The sequence below is a fragment of the Mustela putorius genome, unplaced genomic scaffold (assembly GCF_011764305.1).
Source record: "Mustela putorius furo isolate JIRA1106 unplaced genomic scaffold, ASM1176430v1.1 tig00003863_pilon_pilon_pilon, whole genome shotgun sequence".
Taxonomy (NCBI): Eukaryota; Metazoa; Chordata; class Mammalia; order Carnivora; family Mustelidae; genus Mustela; species Mustela putorius.
In genome coordinates this window covers 5,167,277-5,187,468 of record NW_025422015.1, presented here as the reverse complement: position 1 = coordinate 5,187,468, position 20,192 = coordinate 5,167,277, and the positions used below count along the sequence as shown (strand labels likewise).

Here is a 20,192-nt window from a genome sequence, read left to right as displayed (position 1 = left end):
TTTTAATGAGTTCCAATATACTCTTTAATTTTTGGCATATTTTGTTATTGCCTTCTTTTCTCTGGGCTCATTCTTTATATAATTTATGTCTTTTAACAGCCCTGTGAGAAATGGGGTTGTACTCTATTTACAGACAAGGAATCTGAGACTGAGAAAATTTAAAAGTCCTACTCAAAATTAACTTACGACACAGCACAAAAGTTCAATTTTCCTAACATGTCCATTTGATTTCCATACAAAATTCTTAAAGTTGCTGACATTTCCCTCTTTGCCAGGGCTTTATTCATTCGTGTATGTGAACCTGCACTCATTCAACAAAAATCACTGAGTATCTACCATTTGCCGGGTACTTGTTAGACACGGGGCAATTGCAGTGAATGAGAGAAATACATTTCCTGTCGCAGTGTTTAGAGTAGCTAAAAATACAGCAAGAGCTCCAACTTATTGATCATCTTCTATGTATGTATTTTATTGTACTGAAAGATCACATCCAAGTTTTAAGGTGTTACCATTCGCACTACACAGATAAAGAAACTGAAAGCACAGAAAAATAAATATTCTTAAAATAAATAAAAATAAATTCTTAACATAGTACCAGTGATGAGTACTTAATAAGGCTGGTATTGGGATAATATACTCTTGGTCTCAAGGAAAAAGGGGAGTTTAGCAGGTGGTAGATGTAATATATGTTATGAGGGGGTGGATGGAAAAGGGATGAGGGGTGGGGACATTCAACGAAATGGTGCTGCTGAACCTTTGTGGATTACATGCTATTGACAGCACAGAACAATGACCCTGCCAGTTGGGGGCATGTGGATTTACTAACATAGGAAATAAAATAAGAACTTGGCTTCTCGTTTTTTTAATAAAAAGTCTCTAAACCACTTATGCCACTATTTTCCAGGTGGTGTAACTGTCTCCAACTGCTGGGAGAAGTCGTCTACTGACAATGTCACCACCACTTTCCATTTTTGTTTAGGGACAGCCCGGAAGCTGAGATTTGTGTAATCGCTAAGCAAGGAGTCCACAGAGACCTTTTTTCAATGAAAAGACAGACTGGAGAAACTTCAAGTTAAGGAAAATTATGTCAGGTACAATTTAACAATTGTGAGTCTGACAATGAAACAAAATCCTTGTTTATATTCTTATAAGATTTTATAATAAAAGAGTAATTGAATTTATTAGCAATAAACTTTTACTCAGAAGGGCAGCTTACCCTGTTAAATCCCAGGCTCTGATGAGGCTAGTGCTGAAATTAATGAGCCAAATGGAAAAGTCAAAGAAGAGTCAAAGTACTTATGATAAGAAAAAAAACATATTGAAGCAAGGATGAGAAATGGGAATCTGAGTCCACAGAGTATTGGGGGATTAGCTCCCCAGTTTTCTATTGATGAGTACGTCTCACCAGACACACCACAAGACAATTTCCAACAGAGTCACACTCTTATGGAATGGTGAATTTTTAAAAAGACATACCACAAAATGAACATATTTGAAGGAGAAATTGGGTTCATGAATACTAAAATGAAGACAAAATAGATACATATAAAAGACTAACTTATCCTGATATAATATTGTACAGCAAATCTTATGAAACCCCTTTTCCAGAAAAATTTAAACATAAGTATCAGGGTATACCAGGAAGAGAAAACAATATACCCAAAGACACAGAAGTGGAAGAGAGCTGGGGTCCCCCTAAGGCAGGGACTGAAATCAGCCCTTTGAGCAAGGGCTGGGTGTGAGTGGAGAGAGAGGGGAGTCCTAGATGCTTCCAGGCGTCCAGCTTGGGCACTTTCCTCGGTGGTTGGTGTATTCAATGAGACAGAGAATAGAGGAGAAGAAGCCTTAGCGTTTTTCATTTATAATCCATAAAATGAAGAGAATTGGCTATTTTGTGCATCTTATGGGATGGTTTAGAAATGAATTAAATAAAAAGGCAAGAAGGGGCCCTTGGGTGCCTCAGTGGGTTAAATGTCTGACTCTTGATTTTTGGCTCAGGTCATGATCTCAAGGATTGTGTGATGAAGTCCTGCACAAGGCTCCATGCTGGGTGTGGAGCTTGCTTAAGATCCTCTCTGCCCTTCTCTCTCTCTCTCTCTGTTTCTCTCACTCTCAAAAAAAAAAAAAAAAAAAAAAAAAGACCTAAAAGAGCCTGGAAAGTATTAAAGCCCAAATGTCAGTCGTAGCTGTAGCTGTCACCATGGAGCAGTAGATCCCTAAGGATCCCATGCCCAGCAGCATCGAAATCCCTGGAGAGTTTGCTAGAAATGAAAATTTGCCCCATCCCAGTCCTTCAGAATCAAAAATCTGGGGGAAGGGCCCAGCAATCTGTGTTTGAACAAGGTCTCGGGGGGAATTCTGATTCACGGAAAAGTTTGAGAACCTTCGTAATGGAAAGGTTCTATAGGGTATTATGGGAACGTTCACAGTGATGGAAGCCCAGCTAAGATCTGCTCCTGAGGAGGATGTCAAACACCATTGTTCTTCTGCCCTCATGCCTTGAGAGTGGCTCCATCTACAGGTACCTCTTTACTGTATTTTTCTGTAAAGACTTGGGTCAAGAAGAGCTACATGAACATTTACATTTAATACCAAAGTCTGCGAAAGGGGAGCTCTTCCTTAGAATTAATTTAATTATAGGCAAGGAAATTCAACTTTAGGCAGTAGCTTTGTACTCTGAAGAATAAGAAATTCATAATGTGATCACACTGAAGTTCCTTTAGAAATGTTCTTCCATTTGACATTTAAAATGCTTTTTATATCAACGAATGCCATTTTGGAAAAAAAATGACATTTTGTGCAGTATATTTATAGAACTTGTTAAAAAGCAAATACGTGTTAAAACGCATGTTTGAATTTCCAGAATGTTGTCAATTCAAGCTGGTTAACACCTATCTTTGCTTACTTCTTAATGGAATATAAATCTCCCATAGAAAGAGAACTAGTTATGATCATTATTCATGGTTTTGCTGAAGTAATGGTTGCAGAAGATATTTGCATTTCAGCCACTTAAAGCAATCACTTCCTGCCTCAATGCGTTTTGTGAGTTGGTTCTGCAAATACATACTTTGAGAATATTCCTAGAGTACATCACATTGTACCAGCTAGAGGGAATCATTACGTTCAAAGAAGGAAAGAATGAAAGAGACTGGTTCTAAATTTCTGTTTTTAAAAGACAGTTTAGAAGCATGAACATTTTTCTTATACTTTAATAGTTCCAGTTGGAGTTATTTAAAGCTCAAATTTCTAACCATTATTCATCCCCAAGTGATCTACCAAAAGCACTTGAACTGCCTTTAGTGCATTTTGTTAATTTCATGTTCTCGCTATTGACAATTATACCTAAAATACATTTCATATGCTTTTATTTTACAATAGATTTTGAAGAATTTGCAAGATCTATTAAGAATAATGAACTGCACTTGAAGAAATCATAGTCTAATCACATATTAACATTAACTCATTAAAAAATTCAACTCCATAGGATATTGCTGGTGGTGGTGGTAGGATTTATAGCATCCTGCAAAGGCAGAATGCATAGGGAATATGAGCATTAAAAGAAAATCTGAATAATTCTGGCAACAGCTTATTATTTATTATCTGGATAAAGAAAATGTATCCATACTCTCCTTACTTGCAGTGAAGAATGCCTGAATCATTAATATCTTTCTAAGCAAATCATCTCCCTCTACTTTCAACATTTTAACTATGGTTAGGCAATAAAATATCACATTAATTAGGTTTACATTTGGTACCTATGACCCTGAAATCAACTAACCATAACAATCTTTGAGTCTCACTGCTACAAAAAAAAAATGCTGGGAACATCTCATTTAAAATCCAAGGACATCATAATTATTATTAATATCCATCCATCCTCTATCACCCATCCACACCCACCCTCACCCATTTATCTATCCGTTTATCTAGAGAGTGTCTTGGGGTAGAGGAAGACAAGATAATGGTCAAAAGTTATTGTAGAAAGATAGAGATTGCTTCAATTCAAGGACAGTTAAAATGGACCACCACATCTAGATGTCAGCACTGGGAACTATCCCAGGTGATTATGCTGTTTATCACTTTATTGAAACTGACAGATTTGGGTACACAAGAAGACATTTCCATGGGAAAATAGGCAATTCTGTAGCAACTTTAAAATTACTCAATACAGAGGGAGAGAGCCTCCTTCTTTTTATTAATTCAACCAATAGGGAGCTAATTCTGAAATACAATGGCATGTATGTCTGTGGTTCCCACAATATTGGAATGGAATGAGTGGACAGCGAGAGCTCTCGGTTGATGTTGGCTGAGCAGTGTTTCATGATGTTACTCCAAATGCCGCACTGCTCCTTGATGATGGATCCCCTTATGAAATGGGCCCTGAGCTGATCCTGGGCTGGGTTTCCCTCAGTCATTCTTGCTCTTTCCTCGGCTTGGACACTGACCCCTGTAGGTTACATTTCAAAGTCCTCTGTACCATCTGGTTTCTGGGTAGGTTTGGCCAACATGAGCAGTGGCAGACAGGGAAGGAAAAAGTGGGGCTTATTTCTTCTCCTCCATGTGTGCCTCAAGTCACTGTCCTGGTAACAACTGTCTCTCCTCTGTGTCTGCACTCCCACTGGATTAGGCACTCCAGGTTTCCAGATTTCCACAGATAAGCTGGCTCCTGGATTCTGGTGATACCATCTCTTGTTTTTAGCTCCTTAAGCTCTGGGCAGTAGCAGTGCCTGCTCTTCCTAATCTCTGCGTTTTCCCCTAACCTCTCTTGTTTGGTTTCTCAGCTCCTTCTCTATCTGAGTAACAAATTCCCTGCATTAAAGTCCCTTTCTTGGGGCGCCTGGGTGGCTCAGCTGGTTGGGCGACAGCCTTCAGCTCAGGTCATGAGCGTGGAGGACCGAGTCTGGCGTCAGACTCTGCTCTAAGGGAGCCTGCTTCTCCCTCTGACGCTCCCCCTTCTCATGCTGTCTCTCCCATTCTTTCTCTCTCTCTCAAATAAATAAATAAAAATATTTTTTAAAAAAAAGTCCCTTTCTTGTAAATAATAGTTTGAACCATTCTATACTGCTGATGTTTGACTGTTTGACCTTTAAAATTGGCCACCTCATGCCTAAAGTAGTTTGTGGGTTTTTTTCTAGTTAGATTCTGACTGCTATGGGTCAACTAAGAAGAGACACTTCCCACCAAAAAGGGACTTTAAAGTGCTGGCCTTAGCAGAGCGGTTGCAGTGGGCATAGAGCACAGGGGCCCAGACACAGCACTGGGTGAGCAGGCAAGGTGTGAGAGAATCGCCTGGCCAGTCTGGGGAATGTGCATAGGTAGCCAGCGCTTCCCACATGAGACCAGATCAGAGATTTTAACCTTAAATAGACTGGTTGAGTCATTAAGGAAGAGAAAATAGAAAGCTGATTCCAGAACCCTATGGAAAACTTAATGCATTTCTCACCCAAAATAATGCTTAAGTGATTTACAACAAACTCTTCAGCATCCTTATAGGTGCCCCTTTTTATACTATTTATGTCATTATCTGGACCGTTTTAACCCTACCACTCCATTATCTGGCACCAGGATGCTGGACAAAGCTTGGAGAGCAGTTCTGCTTACCGAATATGGTTTTAGCAAGATTTAGTTCTCTGTGTGTGGAGCCTATTGGATCTTGAGGCAAAAGGGAAAATGGGATCCTCTGTATACACTTACCAAACAATCCTCCCATATTTTAACCAAATAGACAAAGTTAATAAAAGCACTACAGCTTGGGGTACCTGGGTGGCTCAGTGGGTTAAAGACTCTGCCTTCGGCTCAGGTCATGATCCCAGGGTCCTGGGATCAAGCCCCAAATCGGGCTCTCTGCTCAGCAGGGAGCCTGCTTCCTCCTCTCTCTCTGCCTCTCTGCCTACTTGTGATCTCTGTCTGTCAAATAAATAAGTAAAACCTCAAAAAAAAAAAAAGCACTACAGCTCAAAATCATGACTATATGTGAAGCTCCATGTTGTTTCAGTCTGTTTATACCCATGTCAATCCTTGAAAGCCTGCCTGAAGGGGTACACAAAGGCCATTCAGGCAGGAACAGTGGGCAGGCTAGAAACGACTGTTCATGTCATACAATAAAGCAGGGTTGTAAAATAAATGATGGTTTTTCTTTACTTTTTAAAATTTTGGTATTTTGTTCATGAATTTTTTTTGCAATTATTCTGAGTTTCAGAAATCTTGCATTTAAGTATAATCTTGACTACTTAGTTTTTTGCTTTCCTTGAAATTTTGTGTCAGGAGACTAGTGTCTTACTCACTGTCCCATAGCGCAGCCCTACCCGGGCCCTACACATTATACATGCACAGAGTGGGTGTTGGGATTGGGTTGAGAGAAAGAAGAAAGAGAAAAGATCAGGCAAGTCTTGCAGGAATCCATGGAAGAGGATTCTAAAGAGTCGGCATTTCAGTATAGACTGGAGGTCTTAATAATTATTACAGAAAAATCTGAGGAAAAAACTAGGTCCACCAAATCCTGGAGAAATGGGTTTTGGATTGGTGGTGAGGCCACTGAAAACACAGATCTATATGGCAGTCTGCATAAAGATACGTTGTAGTAGGGGCACCTGGGTAGCTCAGTGCATTAAGGATCTTGCTCTTGATCTCAGCTCAGGTCTTGATCTCAGGGTTGGGAGCCCAAGCCCCACACTGGGCTCCAAACTGGGCATGGAGCTTACTTAAAAAAAAAAAAAAAAAAGACACTTTATTCTATGTCATGAATTTGTCAAGAAAAGTTGAAATTGGAAAAATGGCCTCAGAGAGCAGAGAATGACATTTGTAATATAACCTGGTATTACCAAGCAAAGTTGATGTCAATAATAACGGTTGAAAGATAGCATCACAGGGACGTGGCTGTAACTGCATACCATGTCACACTGGGTCTCTCCTGCAGCCTGTGCTTTGTGAGAGGAAGAAACAAGGTTAAGCAATGAGGAGAGAAAAAGAGGCTTCCCTGAGGCAAAATGAATTGAGGAATTCATAAGTTTGTGTGTGGAGGCTGCAAACTTAAAGAAAAAAACAAACAAAACAAGCCTACAAACCTACAAAACCTCAGATGATACTCATGAAAACAAGAGAGTTTCGTATCTTTTGTGGATGATGAAGGAATGGATTGAATTGCTCCAGAACTGTGAATTCTAATGTCTAATAAATCTCAGAAAGGTTTTTTCAAAATCATTTTTTCCTTTTTCTTTTTTTAGCTAGGAATTCAGGGCAGGCACTCCTCCATGAGTCATGCCAAGCAGAGGTTCCATTTTCCATGATGAATATTAAGGCAGTGAGGGCCCAGGTACTGCAGCACTCCTGTTGTTCTGTGGTTATGTTGAACTTCCCTTTTGTCAAAGCAGAAAAACCCACATTGAGAGAGGTGGTGAGTGAAAAGTTTACCTGGACGAGTTGCAGCGGGGCCCTCAGCAAGGGCCTTCCACCTGTCTAACCCCTCTGTCATCCCCGAGGAAGATGGGATGCTCTCTTCTTTCTGGACTTCAGTCGGCTTCCATAGTCTCACTCTCACTTCCATGGGCAGTCATTCCAAATACTCAGCCACTTACGGCAATGCTAGAACGCTAGAGTAACGTTTATAAGCTAGAAAATTATAGGTGCATAGCATAGGGTCAGTGTCTCTGTCCAACTTACAAGATGCATCTGCTTCCTTGAATTAGTTCTGCTTTTCTCCTTTCACTGAACTAGGTGCTCCTCCCCACCCCTGGTCCTTGATCAGGCATTGCTCTTTTGAATTCACTCTCCCAGGGAGATGCTTGAGCTGCAACCCAGCTTCCGTTCCAGGAGGCCCCTGCATTCCCAGTGCTGGTGCTTCTTTGCCCAGCACCTCCCACTACTGTTTTATTCCCAAGATCTCTCCCCTTACTCAGCTTCTCTCTTGCTGCCCTCCAGATCCCGTAGTTAAAACAAATATTCCCAACTATTAAAAAGCCCTTAAGGGGTTCCTGGGTGGCTCAGTGGGTTAAACCTCTGCCTTTGGCTCAGGTCATGTTCTCAGGGTCTTGGGATCGAGCCCCGATCGAGCCTCTCAGCAGAGAGTCTTCTTCTCCCCCAGCCCCCTCTGCCTGTCTCTCTGCCTACTTGTGATCTCCGTCAAATAAATAAATTAATTAAAAAAAAAAAAAAACAAAGCCCCTTTTAGCTATTTAATTGTATTCTTCCTAACTTATTGTCCTTCTCCTGGCCCTCCTCCTCCTCTCCACTGTCCAGATCTCCCAGCTATAATATTTCTTCCTCTGTGTCTTGAAATTGCAAAACATCATGTCCTACTACTACTTTTTAAACTTAACATTCAAAAGATGCTCAAAACAAAAAGTGGCACACATCATTTGCTTAGTGTCCTTGGGTCACTCTGACTTTCAAAGTTGAAGAAATTTCCTGAAAGATCATTTGAGAATGTCACAAATATGCAACTGAAAGATCTGGTGGACATTATGGCAAACTCTCATATAGAAACTCTAATCAATAGGAAATTTGTCATCCTCCAGAATGAAGGTTTGGATGGAGAATCTAAAGAGACAGATTTTCCTAAACTCCAAACATATTCTAATTCAAAACAGACAAACAGATAAATACAAATAGATTTATTTATTTATCTTTCTACAAATGCTTTAATTTGTTTCATCTCTATAAATAAAGTTTGGTAAGTTTTGTAAATGCTGACTTTGGATGATATTTAGTAAGCATTTTATTAAAATTCTGTGGATTAGCACTTGTTTCAACATTCCAAATAGCATAAATCTAATATGTACCCTCTGGCAAGCATTCTACTTAACCTACCATACAAAGAACTTGCCAACTAGAAGAGGAGAGTTGTTTTTCTACCCCGATCATTGCCAAGCTAGAAAAATAGAGGTAAAAGAAACTGAAAATCCTCTTATCTTTTGGTACTCAGTGGTCAAAAGATGTTAATTTTTTTTCGGAGATGAATAGGATCTATTTAAAGATCAGGGTCCCATTTTCCTGAGATTTACATTTTTAAGTTCAAATGGAGGACGGGACCTGTCACAGAGCAGAACTGCATGACAATGACAAAAGTTTGTTCAGTTGCCTGTGTAGACTGCCCTTCTAGAAACTGACCACTGCATGTAACTTGTAACCTACTGACAATTTTAGAAAAGCAGTTTCATCTTAAAAACTAAATCAGGGCGCCTGGGTGTCTCAGTTGGTTAAGCATCTGTTCTCTCTCTCTCTCTCTCAAATAAATAAAAAAATATTAAAAAAAACCCTTAAAAATGAAAAGAAACTATTTGTGAGAGTTTCCATCCATGCCCTCCAATCCCCTTACAAATGCTGTTCCTGTTTCTACTTTAGGATTGCTAAGATGTCACTTTTCTTCAATGTAAGAGTTGCTTCTTTGATTAAAGTGCTGATCATATTATCAACCTGTGATTCTTCACAATAGGACCCAAAGTGACGTTCCTTCCCCACAGTCTCAAAAGTGACCTTGTTTGCTCCTGGTTACTCAAATCATTTTGGCCATCACTATGAGGCCATGACTGGAACCTTATAGTATTTGTAAAATTAGAGAAAAGAGGGGCAGAATTACTTGGCTTCTCTCCTTAATTGCATAACCTCGTGTGAATCAAGATAAAGGTATACAAGATAAAGATCCTTGTAGCTATAAATGCATCATATCCCAGTAAGTTGGGAAGTGATAAATGGTGGTAATGGATGACTATGGAATCAGTTAGATGCCATTATGTCCATCTAGCCTTGTCACCCTGTACCTCATTTGTCATGGCTTTCTTCTAGACAGCTCTCTTTCTAGCTATTGGGTATGTATTTTTTGCTGCTGTTTCTACCTTGGGTTCCTTCCAGTTCCACAAATACTGACTACCTATTATCACTAATGACATACATCTTTTACATTATGATTAAGGGCCTGCCATGAGGCCACCCTGTTTTCTCTTTGTACCAGATAAATTGTCTGATTATGACCAGATTCTGCCTGTTCTAGTTCTGGCTTTGCATTTTTTTTCCCCCTGCAGATCTAAGTATAAAGCATCCTCTGTTTGTTTTGTTTTGTTTTTACACCTACTAGGCAGAGCCATTCAAGAGATACTGTGATAGTTAATTTTATGTGTCAAGTGGGCTAGGCATGGTATCCAGATATTTGGTCAAACATTATTCTAGATGTTTCTGTGAAGTTTTTTTTTTTTTTCTTTTTAGGTGAAATGAACATTTCAATTCATAGACTCTGTGTAAAGCAGGTTTTCCTGTATATTGTGTGTGGGCTTCATTAAACCAGTTGAAATCCTTAATTCAAAAAACAAAAAACAAAAACAACAACAAAAAAGTTCTCCCCAGAGGAAATGGAAATTCTGTAAGCAGACTTCTTCCGAGTCTCTAGTTTGCCCATCTATCTTATAGATTCAGATTTGCCAGTCTCCACAACTGCATAAAACAATTCCTTAAAATAACTCACTCTCTCTCTCTCTCTCTCTCTCTCTCCACACACACACACACACACACACACACACCCTATTGGTTCTGTCTCTCTGGAGAATACGGACTAATACACATACTGAGCATTTGACTTACCTCTATGTAAAATTCTGATCACTTAAGTGGGGGGTTCCTAATACATATTAGAAAACTCCTATTGTCTGACTTGTACTGATTTTTCCAAGATAGAAAGAGAAGGAGGGAAGGAGGGGGAGGAAGAGAGATACTGACAAACATGCAGAGAGAACATATTGTTATTGTGTTCCATTAGACTTTAACTTCTAGGGTGGGAAGAAATTTGGTATCTTGTGTATAACATGGATGACGATAGGGGGTGTTAAACCTGATGGTGGTCCAAATCCTTCAACCTGTCCTCCTCCATCCATCATTATCTAAATTAGTCCCTGGTTTATTCTATTTTATATTATTTTATTTTACATTTAAACTTTATTTTTTAAAATAAAATCTTCCATATCTCTGTTTCCTCCTCTCTTCCTCTGCTTCTACCCTCATCCATGGCTCCAAAACGTTGTATCAGATATGGGTCAAAATCCCTCACTGTCCTACTTTCAGCCACCAAAGCTGTGGCCAGACTAACTTTCCTAAGCCTCATTTTCATCATTCATTTCCTGAAAACTCAGAAGAAACTCTTTTGCTAACTTTAAGCCCTGCTTATACAAATCCTTTATCTACTTATTTCTCGTATTCTTCTCTGAATCATACTCCAGCCTCTGCTTTTTCTTCTCATGAAACTTCTTCTATCTGAGGGTCATCTCCCTTTTCTTTAGCAAAGTGCTATGCTCCCTTTGGGGCCCACTTACAGCTCCATGTGTGCCTTGTTTGTTGCTTCTGCTTCTCATGGATTTTCTTCCCCTATGACCTAAGACAGACACATATGCTTTGTCTAGAAAATAATTTTAAGTAGTGTTTCTCTCTTATGCATAAATCTTACATTGTTTCTATTTCATATGTGTAGGTCTTGAATAACGGAGATCCATGGATGAGCCTGGTGGTGGGTATTAAGGAGGGCACGTATTGCATGGTGCACTGGGTGTGGTGCATAAACAGTGAATCTTGGAACACTGAAAAAAATTTAAAAAATTTTCAAAAAAATATAGATGGAAAGTGCACTGTAGTCTAGTGTGAACTGAATTTTCTTTTTCAGAGCTGTTCTCTCTGCTTGTTGAACAATCAGGCTGATACTGTTGTAAATAAGAGTTCTCCAACATGAAATTTTAATTTACTCCCAAATCTAGGCCTTGGAAACACTGCAGATGCATGTGACAATGCATTCTTTTTATTTATTTTTATTTTTTTTTAAAGATTTTGTTTATTTATTTGACAGGGAGAGGAGAAAGAGAGTGAGGAGGGGGAGAAAGAGCATCCACAAGCAGGAGGAACAGGAGAGAGAGAAGCAGGCTCCCAGATGAGGAGGGAGCCAAATTCGGGGCTCGATTTCAGGCCTCTGAGATCATGACCTGAGCCAAAGGCGGACGTTTAACCAGCAGAGCCACCCAGGCGCCCCAGGACAGTGCATTCTTATCCTAAAGATGGGATTGCATTATTGAGGGTGAAGTATTTCTTCCAATATTTTCCCCAAGCAGTATCACCTTAATCTCTCTCCCCGTTTTGTCTTATCTTCTTTCTGAAAACTTTGTCTCTTATTTACATGTAATAATGGAATGATAGGTTTTTAGATTAAGATCTCTCTTTTTTTTTAAGATTTATTTGTTTATTTTAGAGACAGTGAGTGAGCATGGGGGAGGGGAAGGGCAGCAGGAGAGGAAGAGAGAGTCCCAGGCGACTCCCTAGTGAGCGCAAGCCCGGAAGTGGGGCTTGATTTCGTGACCCCGAGGTCACGACCTGAGCCAAAACCAAGAGTCAGAGGCTTAACCCACTGAGCCACGCTAGCGCCCTTAAGTTAAGATTTCTGTTAAAATTGTCATAATGGCTTAATTTTGAAATTCATTTAAGGGCTTATTCATGTAAACATTCTCCTTGTCATTATAGCTGTCTTCCACTGAGGGATGATCCAGGAACCAGAGCCCAACAAGTTTGTTCTCATTGTTTGAGTGCCGCCAAGTGCGAAAGGAAACAGAATGGAGCTGGTGTCCAGATAATCTGTGAAGAGGCTGTCATGCTCTGTGGTGTGGGGCACACCTCTTGCTGAGCCAAGAGCTGCTGCATGCTGGTTTTCTGGCACGAGTGAGGAGCTGACATTTCAGCTCCACTGAGTAAAATACAAACACAACTGCAGTTTGCTAGTGGCCACTCCAAGAAATGAGAAGGGATAGAATGCAGATGCTAAACCAAAAGTGAAAAATAGGACAGATGCCAAACACTGAAATTAAAAAACAAAAAACCAAACATTACTGGGTTGTTAGAATAGAACCTCTAAATTGGGATGTATAGGGGATCAAGTCCTCATAGGTGTTACTAGCTCTGTAGATTTAAAGTAATCATGGAAGTAGCTTCCTGGAACAGTCAGAAAAAGAATTCCAGAGTCCTCCTGAATTGTTATATTTACTTATATATGCAACACAGTTCTTTATATTTGTGGGCCTCTTTGTAAAATACTGGACAGATCAATCAAAAGCATTTGATTGATCAATAATAATGGATCCTCATCCATCTTTCTTATTAAGTAAATTTAAGTCAACAAAAATTAATGTAAGTGATAAAAGTGACCATGTCAAGGATCTGAGAACCAACACATGTTGACATCTCCAAGAATGTGCTCACCAGTCAGATGACAATAAAGTGCTAACAGGGAGGAAATATCTGGATATCTGAGAGGCATGGCCAAAACCAGTTCACCAGCCTGTTACAGACTCTGCAGACATGTGTATTACTACTTCCCACTGATGAGCCTATAACAGATATTGCTCATTAATCAGATCAGGCTTTCTTGATGAACCTGCTCATGGCTTCAGAATTCTTCATAATGATTTTGCCTCTTAAATACCACTCAATCAATTCACGTTTGTTCATCTCCCCTTCTATCACTCTAGACCAAGCTATCAATATTCGTAGTCCAGATTGTTGTTAAGACTCTTCTAATTGATTGCTTGCATTTTCCCACCTCCAGCCAATTTCCCACAAGCAGTGAGATCTATTTAAGCTCAAAGTTGATGTGTCACTCCTTTGCTTAAAACATTTAATGGTATTAACAGGGCTTATCAAACTCTACGTTTCTAGAGCTTCACTGCCTTTTTTTTTTAAGATTTTATTTATTTATTTGACAGACAGATCACAAGTGGGCAGAGAGGCAGGCAGAGAGAGAGAGAGAAGGGGAAGCAGACTCCCTGCCTATCAGAGAGCCCCATGCAGGGCCCAATCCCAGGACCCTGGGAACATGACCTGAGCCAAAGGCAGAGGCTTTAACCCACTGAGCCACCCAGGCGCCCCTAGAGCTTCTCTGTTTTCTAACTCTCTTTGACTCCTTGTGCGCTAGCTATGCCGGCTTTCTTCACTTTCCTTCAATATGCCATGCTTCTTCCAGCTTTCACTACTCGCCTCTGCCCAAAACACTCTTCACCATTCCTCCCCAATCCTTGTTTTTGTCTTCCTGCCATTCAGATCTGTGTACATATTATTTCCTTAGGAAAATCAATTGACTATATAGAATTGAAAATAAAGAATATATATATTATGAATTGTGCACCCCATATCCTTTGTATCAGCCAAATTTTATACTAAACTTTTGTATGCATATGTATCACACTGCTTTGTTTTTTATTTTGGATTTGTTGTTAAACATTCACCAGCACTTCACAGAGGAACTCCAGTGGTCACAAAACTAATGGGCTGTATTGGTTTCCCTCCCTTTCCTGTTTTAGTTTCCTGTTCCTTTACTGGTTTTCTTGGGATCATCTCCAAAATACCCCCTTATAATCAAATCCTTATCTCAGGCTCTATTTTGTGGGAGACTCAAACCTTGCCAGTCATGGAGTGTATACGTAATCCACTATTTTATCTCCATATCTAACAAGCACAACATAAATATTTGTTGAATGAATAAAATAAGCACAGGATCCCAGAGAGCCACTACTAGCTAAATGAACTTGTTGAAATCTTTTTTACTCTGGTTTACTGGCCCAAGGCGGGTTTGCTTGGATCTGTGGCCTGCAGTGCTGCTGCAATTCACCTGTGATGGACCAGTCTCTCATCTAAAGATGTGCAGGGAATCTAGATGGAGCCCTTGGAAAAAAGTCAATGTGTACCAGTGCCAAATGAGACAAAACCAGAGAGTGGACTTCAGTGAAATGGAGGAAAAAGTGAGCTCCCCTGAGAAGGGAAGAAGAAGAAACGGTGGTGTTAAGGTGAGATAAAGTTGCCACGGGTTACCGCAAGCTGCTTGGTACCGACCATCCTCTGAATATCTACGTGAGTGTGTTTAAGGGAAGGACTATGAGGGTGGGAGGAAGGGAAAGTTGCGATTTCTAACGACAACTGCTTCTACCTGCTTTTTGCCCTTGCAGGATTGGCAGAATTGATCTTAGAAACATGGTCTTGGTTCAGTATAATGTTAGCAAGAGATTAAACAGAACACTGTTCTGCATAAAAAATAGGATCATAATAAAATCGGGAAGAGTCTAGAAAAAGAATGGTCACTGAGGGGGGGTTTTGAGAGAATAGGGGCTGACCATGGAGCAGCAGGGAAGTTCCACGTGGGGGCGGGAAGTCAGAGCACAGATCTCCTTGGGAATTGCTGAAATTTGGGTCATGGCCCTGAATTTCCCAAACTTAAATTCTGAAGGACAGCACTATCTCGCCTGACATCTAGGTGAAGTTTAGAATGACCAAATTAGAGAGTTGGACGGACTTCAATTCACTCTTCCTCTTTCTCTGGGCATTGTGAAGATCGGATCTACAGCCCAAGTGTAATCGCAAGTCTCAGCGGAATGGCTATTCCTTCCTTCTTCCAGACGCTATTTTCCTCATAGACCTCTCTGAACAATTTTTATCAGCAACCTATTCCTATTAGGGAAACTTACTGTTTGAGCCTCAATTTAAAGTACGAAGAAGAAAAGGCAAAAATATTGACCACAGTGATTTAAAGTTCAGGTGAGTTTTTCTTAGAAATCTTTCCAAGTCTTTCTATTGTCCTTTCATCCTAAAGTGGAACAATTTAAATAATGCCTTTGCCAGGACTTCATGGTTAAGTTAGGATATGAAAAGTTTTTGGTTAGCAGAATGGCCGATGGCATATTTTTTTCACTTCGTGACTACACATTAATCAGTGTGGAAGTTAATGTATCAAGTGTGGAGGAGCTGATGAAAGTTCTTCAGCACTCTTATTTTGATTAAGGTATTTACCAGTGAGGAATAGCACCTTGTATCACCTTCCACGTGAGGCTGTCTGTCTCTAGCTGCAGAAGAACTGACACAGGGTGGGGTGCACCTTCCAGAAGTTTGCGGTCTGAGACTTACTACAGTGGTAGACTCATTAAGGTTGACAATAGTAACAAATAATTATGAAACCCTAATCATGTGCCACACACTGTGTTTAGTGCAGGAGGTTTTGTTTTGTTTTGTTTTTGTTTTTGTTTTTGTTTTTTTTAAACGTGTTCTTTTATTTTAGGAATTCAGTTTTAAGGGGTTACCAGACATGCATAGTAATAATTTCAGTACGGAGTGGTAAATGTTTGATGGTGGTATATATGGAGTCAGGAAACAGATGGTAATTATGAGTTTTTTCAGGGAACGGTTGGGGAAAGCTTCGCTGAGGAGGTGGCACATTAGCTAGAATTTAAAGCACGAGTAGGAGGTCATTAGGCAAAAGGAAAGGAAGGGTATTATAGGCATGAGAGAAAATAATTGGTGCAAAGTCACAAGCATGAATATGGATGACGTATTTTGGCAGTGATGGGTGGTGTGACCAGAAGAGATAGCAGGCTACTGTTTCTGGATCACTGAATTGGTTTTCTCTGAACTTCTTAGTAGGTAGGGCAAAAAAAGAAATAATCAAATTTATTCTTATGAACTCTGACTTTCATGGAGGTATATGATACAAATTCATTCTTTTGCTCCTTCAATTACTCAACATATGTTAATTGCTTGCCTAGTAGATGCCAAGCATCTGGCTGGACACTGATGATACTGCAAAAATAGAGATGGAATGAGTCCTTAACCTCATGAAACATTAGCAGCTCTCTCTATTGAGTTCTCTATTGAGTTCATTCAGTTTAGATCATCTCACTGCTTCCTTTCAATGGAGTCAAATGCTGAGGTGAGATTAAGAAAATTTGGAAACGTGAGGTGATTTTAATGTATTACCTAGATGGGATGTGCTTGCTAATTTTATGTCAGCTTGACTGGGCCATGGGGTGCCCAGATATTTGGTTAAAGCTGATGTGGTTGTAAGGGTACTTCCAGATGCATTTAACATTTGAATAGGTAGATGAAGTAAATTGCAGATTGCCTTCCCTAATATGGGCCTCATCTAATCAGTTGGAGACATGAATAGAACAAAAAGCTAAGTAAGGGAGAATTCTCTTTGCTTGACTGTGTTTGAGCTGGGACATTGGTTTTTCTGCCTTTGGACTTAGACTGAAATTATACCATTGGCTCTTGTGGGTCTCCAGCTTGCTGACTGTACATCCTGGGACTTCTCAGCCTCCATAGCCACATAAGCCAATTCCTAATATTAAATCAGATATAGATAGGGATGCCTGGGTGGCTCAGTCAGTTCAGTGTCCAACTCAGGTGGTGGTCTCAGGTGGAGATCTCAGGGCTGTGGGATTAGGTCCTGCGGTCAAGCTCTGTGCTGGGGCATGGACCCTGCTTGGGATTCTCCCTCTCCTGATCCTGCTTTTCTCTCTCCATCTCACTCTCTCTCAATCCCCCTTCCTCTCAAAAAAAAAAAAATCAGAAATAGATATAAATTTCTTATTGGTTCTGTTTTTCTGGAGAACTCAGACTAAATACAGGGGAATAAATGACAAAACAATGTCCAATAGCAGAATAGCTTTGCCCAAAGTTTGCTTTTTCACTACTTAAAATATAAATTTCTTATTGGTTCTGTTTTTCTGGAGAACTCAGACTAAATACAGGGGAATAAATGACAAAACAATGTCCAATAGCAGAATAGCTTTGCCCAAAGTTTGCTTTTTCACTACTTAAAATATTGCAATTTATTAGGAGATCTGGCTTGCGACTTAAATGAAATGTCCAGCAAGTGAAAATAGCCTATAATTTGGAAGAGAGAACACTAAAGAGGTTTTCTCTCTCTCTCTCTTTTTTTAAAGATTTTATTTATTTATTTATTTGACATAGAGAGAGAGAGAGATCACAAGTAGGCAGAAAGGCAGTCAGAGAGGGAGGGTGAAGCAGGCTCCCTGCTGAGTAGAGAACCCAATGCAGGGATTGATCCCAGGGCCCTGAAATTGTGACATGAGTCAAAAGGCAAAGGCTTAACCCACTGAGCCACCCAGGTGCCCCAAGAAGTTCTCGTTTGATAGATCAGATCATCATTCTAATGAGGGAAAAGAAAGATTTTTGTTGTCAATACACGCCTAAAACAAATCAAACCACAAAAAAATTGATAAAATTTTTGAACAAGATGGATTCATGTTATGAGGAAGACAGGGTGTTGAGTTTCTCCAATATTTTATGACTCTCACTTTATGAAATAGGAGTGATCTTAACAGTTAATTGGCTCTGTAAGAACGAACGGCTTAGGATCAACTACCTCCCCAAAATGTTAATAATAGAAGATCTCAGAATTTTATACAAAATACCAATTCATTTAGCGTTCTAGAGGTATATTTTGCAAGTACTTTATCTCAAGGGATTAACTACTAAGTCAAACTGCTTAAACTGAGAGATTTCTATGAGTGCTTTATTGAGATTTTAATGGGTTGGTGGGTGTTTGGTGACACTAACCTTAAAAATTTTCCAGGCTAAATTTACCTCAGTAATACCATGGTGTAGGAAGTTTGGAGTCCTGGTTGTCATTTTACCTGTGCATGGGGGAGATGCAGAACTGTGTTTTAAGAGAGGGAAGCTTTGGTCTTGTCTAGAATGCTTGTGTTCCCCTCCCCTCATTTCCATGTGTATAAATAGAAGGCCTTTTTATTAGGACACTTACTAGTTAGGGTTTTCATTTTTCATTAAGATATGGCATTTCTCTTCCCAGCTGGGCTGATTATGAAAGCATGTGGCTCTGCCTTTAATTGGTAACAGAATATTTGCACTCTAGGCCCCTGTCAGCAAATGCAGTGCTTCTTGGTCAATACTAATCAAAAGCTGAGTTATGAGATATAATTTTTATTTATGGAACATTGACTAAAAATTATGCAATACATTCATTTCTCTGGATACTCTAAAATCAATCCTTGAATTAAAGCAGACTGTCAGAACCTAGCCCCTCAAAGAACTGCTGTAATGAACTAGGCTTTAGCATTCCTTATGCCTCTTAGCAAAGTGCTAAGAAACTCAGAGGCAAATTCACAAGTTACCCAAAGCAAACTTAAAGAACTGTATAATGTTTATTTTGTACACAATTTTCCCTAGAGTCATTTGATTTAAAAAAGCAAACTCTTGAGGTGAAACATAACATAAAATTTTAAAATGCATGATTCAGTAATTGTGAATTAGTAAATTTACAATGTTGTGCAAATACCACCTCTATCTAGTTCCAAAATTGTTTTATTACTTCAAGAGTCATCTGACATTTTTTGCTTTATCTTTTCTTCTATTTTTCTAATTCTCTAAAATCTTTTTGTATTTCCTCCATGTCTATAAATCATCATAATTTTTTTTGAATGAGGTAGGATTTTAATAAGCAAATTATAAATAAAAACTAACAATAAGCTCCAGTGCAGGAGATTGAAGAGGAGGAGTCAGGAAATATGAGAGGAATCAAGAAGTGATTTTGTGGAAGCCAGATGAAGAAGGAATTTCAAGAAGGGAGTGGTTGACAGGAGCCCTTGCTAGAAACATCAAGTAAAATAAAGATGGAAATGAGGCTGCTAAATTGATTAATTAGGATCCCATCTGTGATTTTTTTGAAAATTGTGTCCCTGTAATGTATGGTTAGAGGTGAAACCTTTGTGAAACTTAAAAAAAAAAAAAATCGATAGCGTTGTAAAACAGAGAGAAAAGAAGCTGTGGTTTGAAGGCAAAACAAGTTTGAGGGAATTTTTTTAATGGTGGGGTAGGTAAGCCAAATAGAACAGTGGGTGGAGGAAAACTGACATGGTGTCAGCTTTGCAACCAGCTACAGTGTGACCTTGAGCAAGACACTTCACATTGCTAGCCTTGATTTTCTTATCCATGAAGCACAGTAGCTTAACCAGATTATGTCTAAGATTCCTTCCAGCTTTAATGTTCTAAAATACAATCTTGAGTGAAAGGAATGTATAAATATATGAGAACAGTAAAGCAATTTTGAAAACACAGTAATGCACTCATCATGATATAGAATCATTTTTATTAACCTACCTGAAATACTGATCTTTAATAAGGTTTTATGATATCATAATGAAAGAAAGGAATCCACTGAGCATTTGCTATCAACAACTTTACCATAAAGGTTTGCTTTGTATTATACAGCCCACTTATTTTTTTTTATTTTTAAAATTTTTTCCAAAGATTTATTTGTTTATTTTAGTGAGTGTGAGAAAGAGAGAGAGTGAGGGCATGGAGAGGGGCAGAGAGAGAGGGAGAGAAATCCTCAATCAGATTCCCCACTGAGTGTTGAGCCCAATGTGGGG

The 20,192-nt window shown here is 39.4% G+C and overlaps 1 protein-coding gene across 2 annotated transcripts in view; it reads right to left on the bottom strand.

The window, feature by feature from the left end:
* The window catches only part of IMPG1 (interphotoreceptor matrix proteoglycan 1), a 124,855-nt gene that overhangs the window by 43,648 nt on the left and 61,015 nt on the right, over nucleotides 1–20,192 (bottom strand). The window lies entirely within an intron of this gene.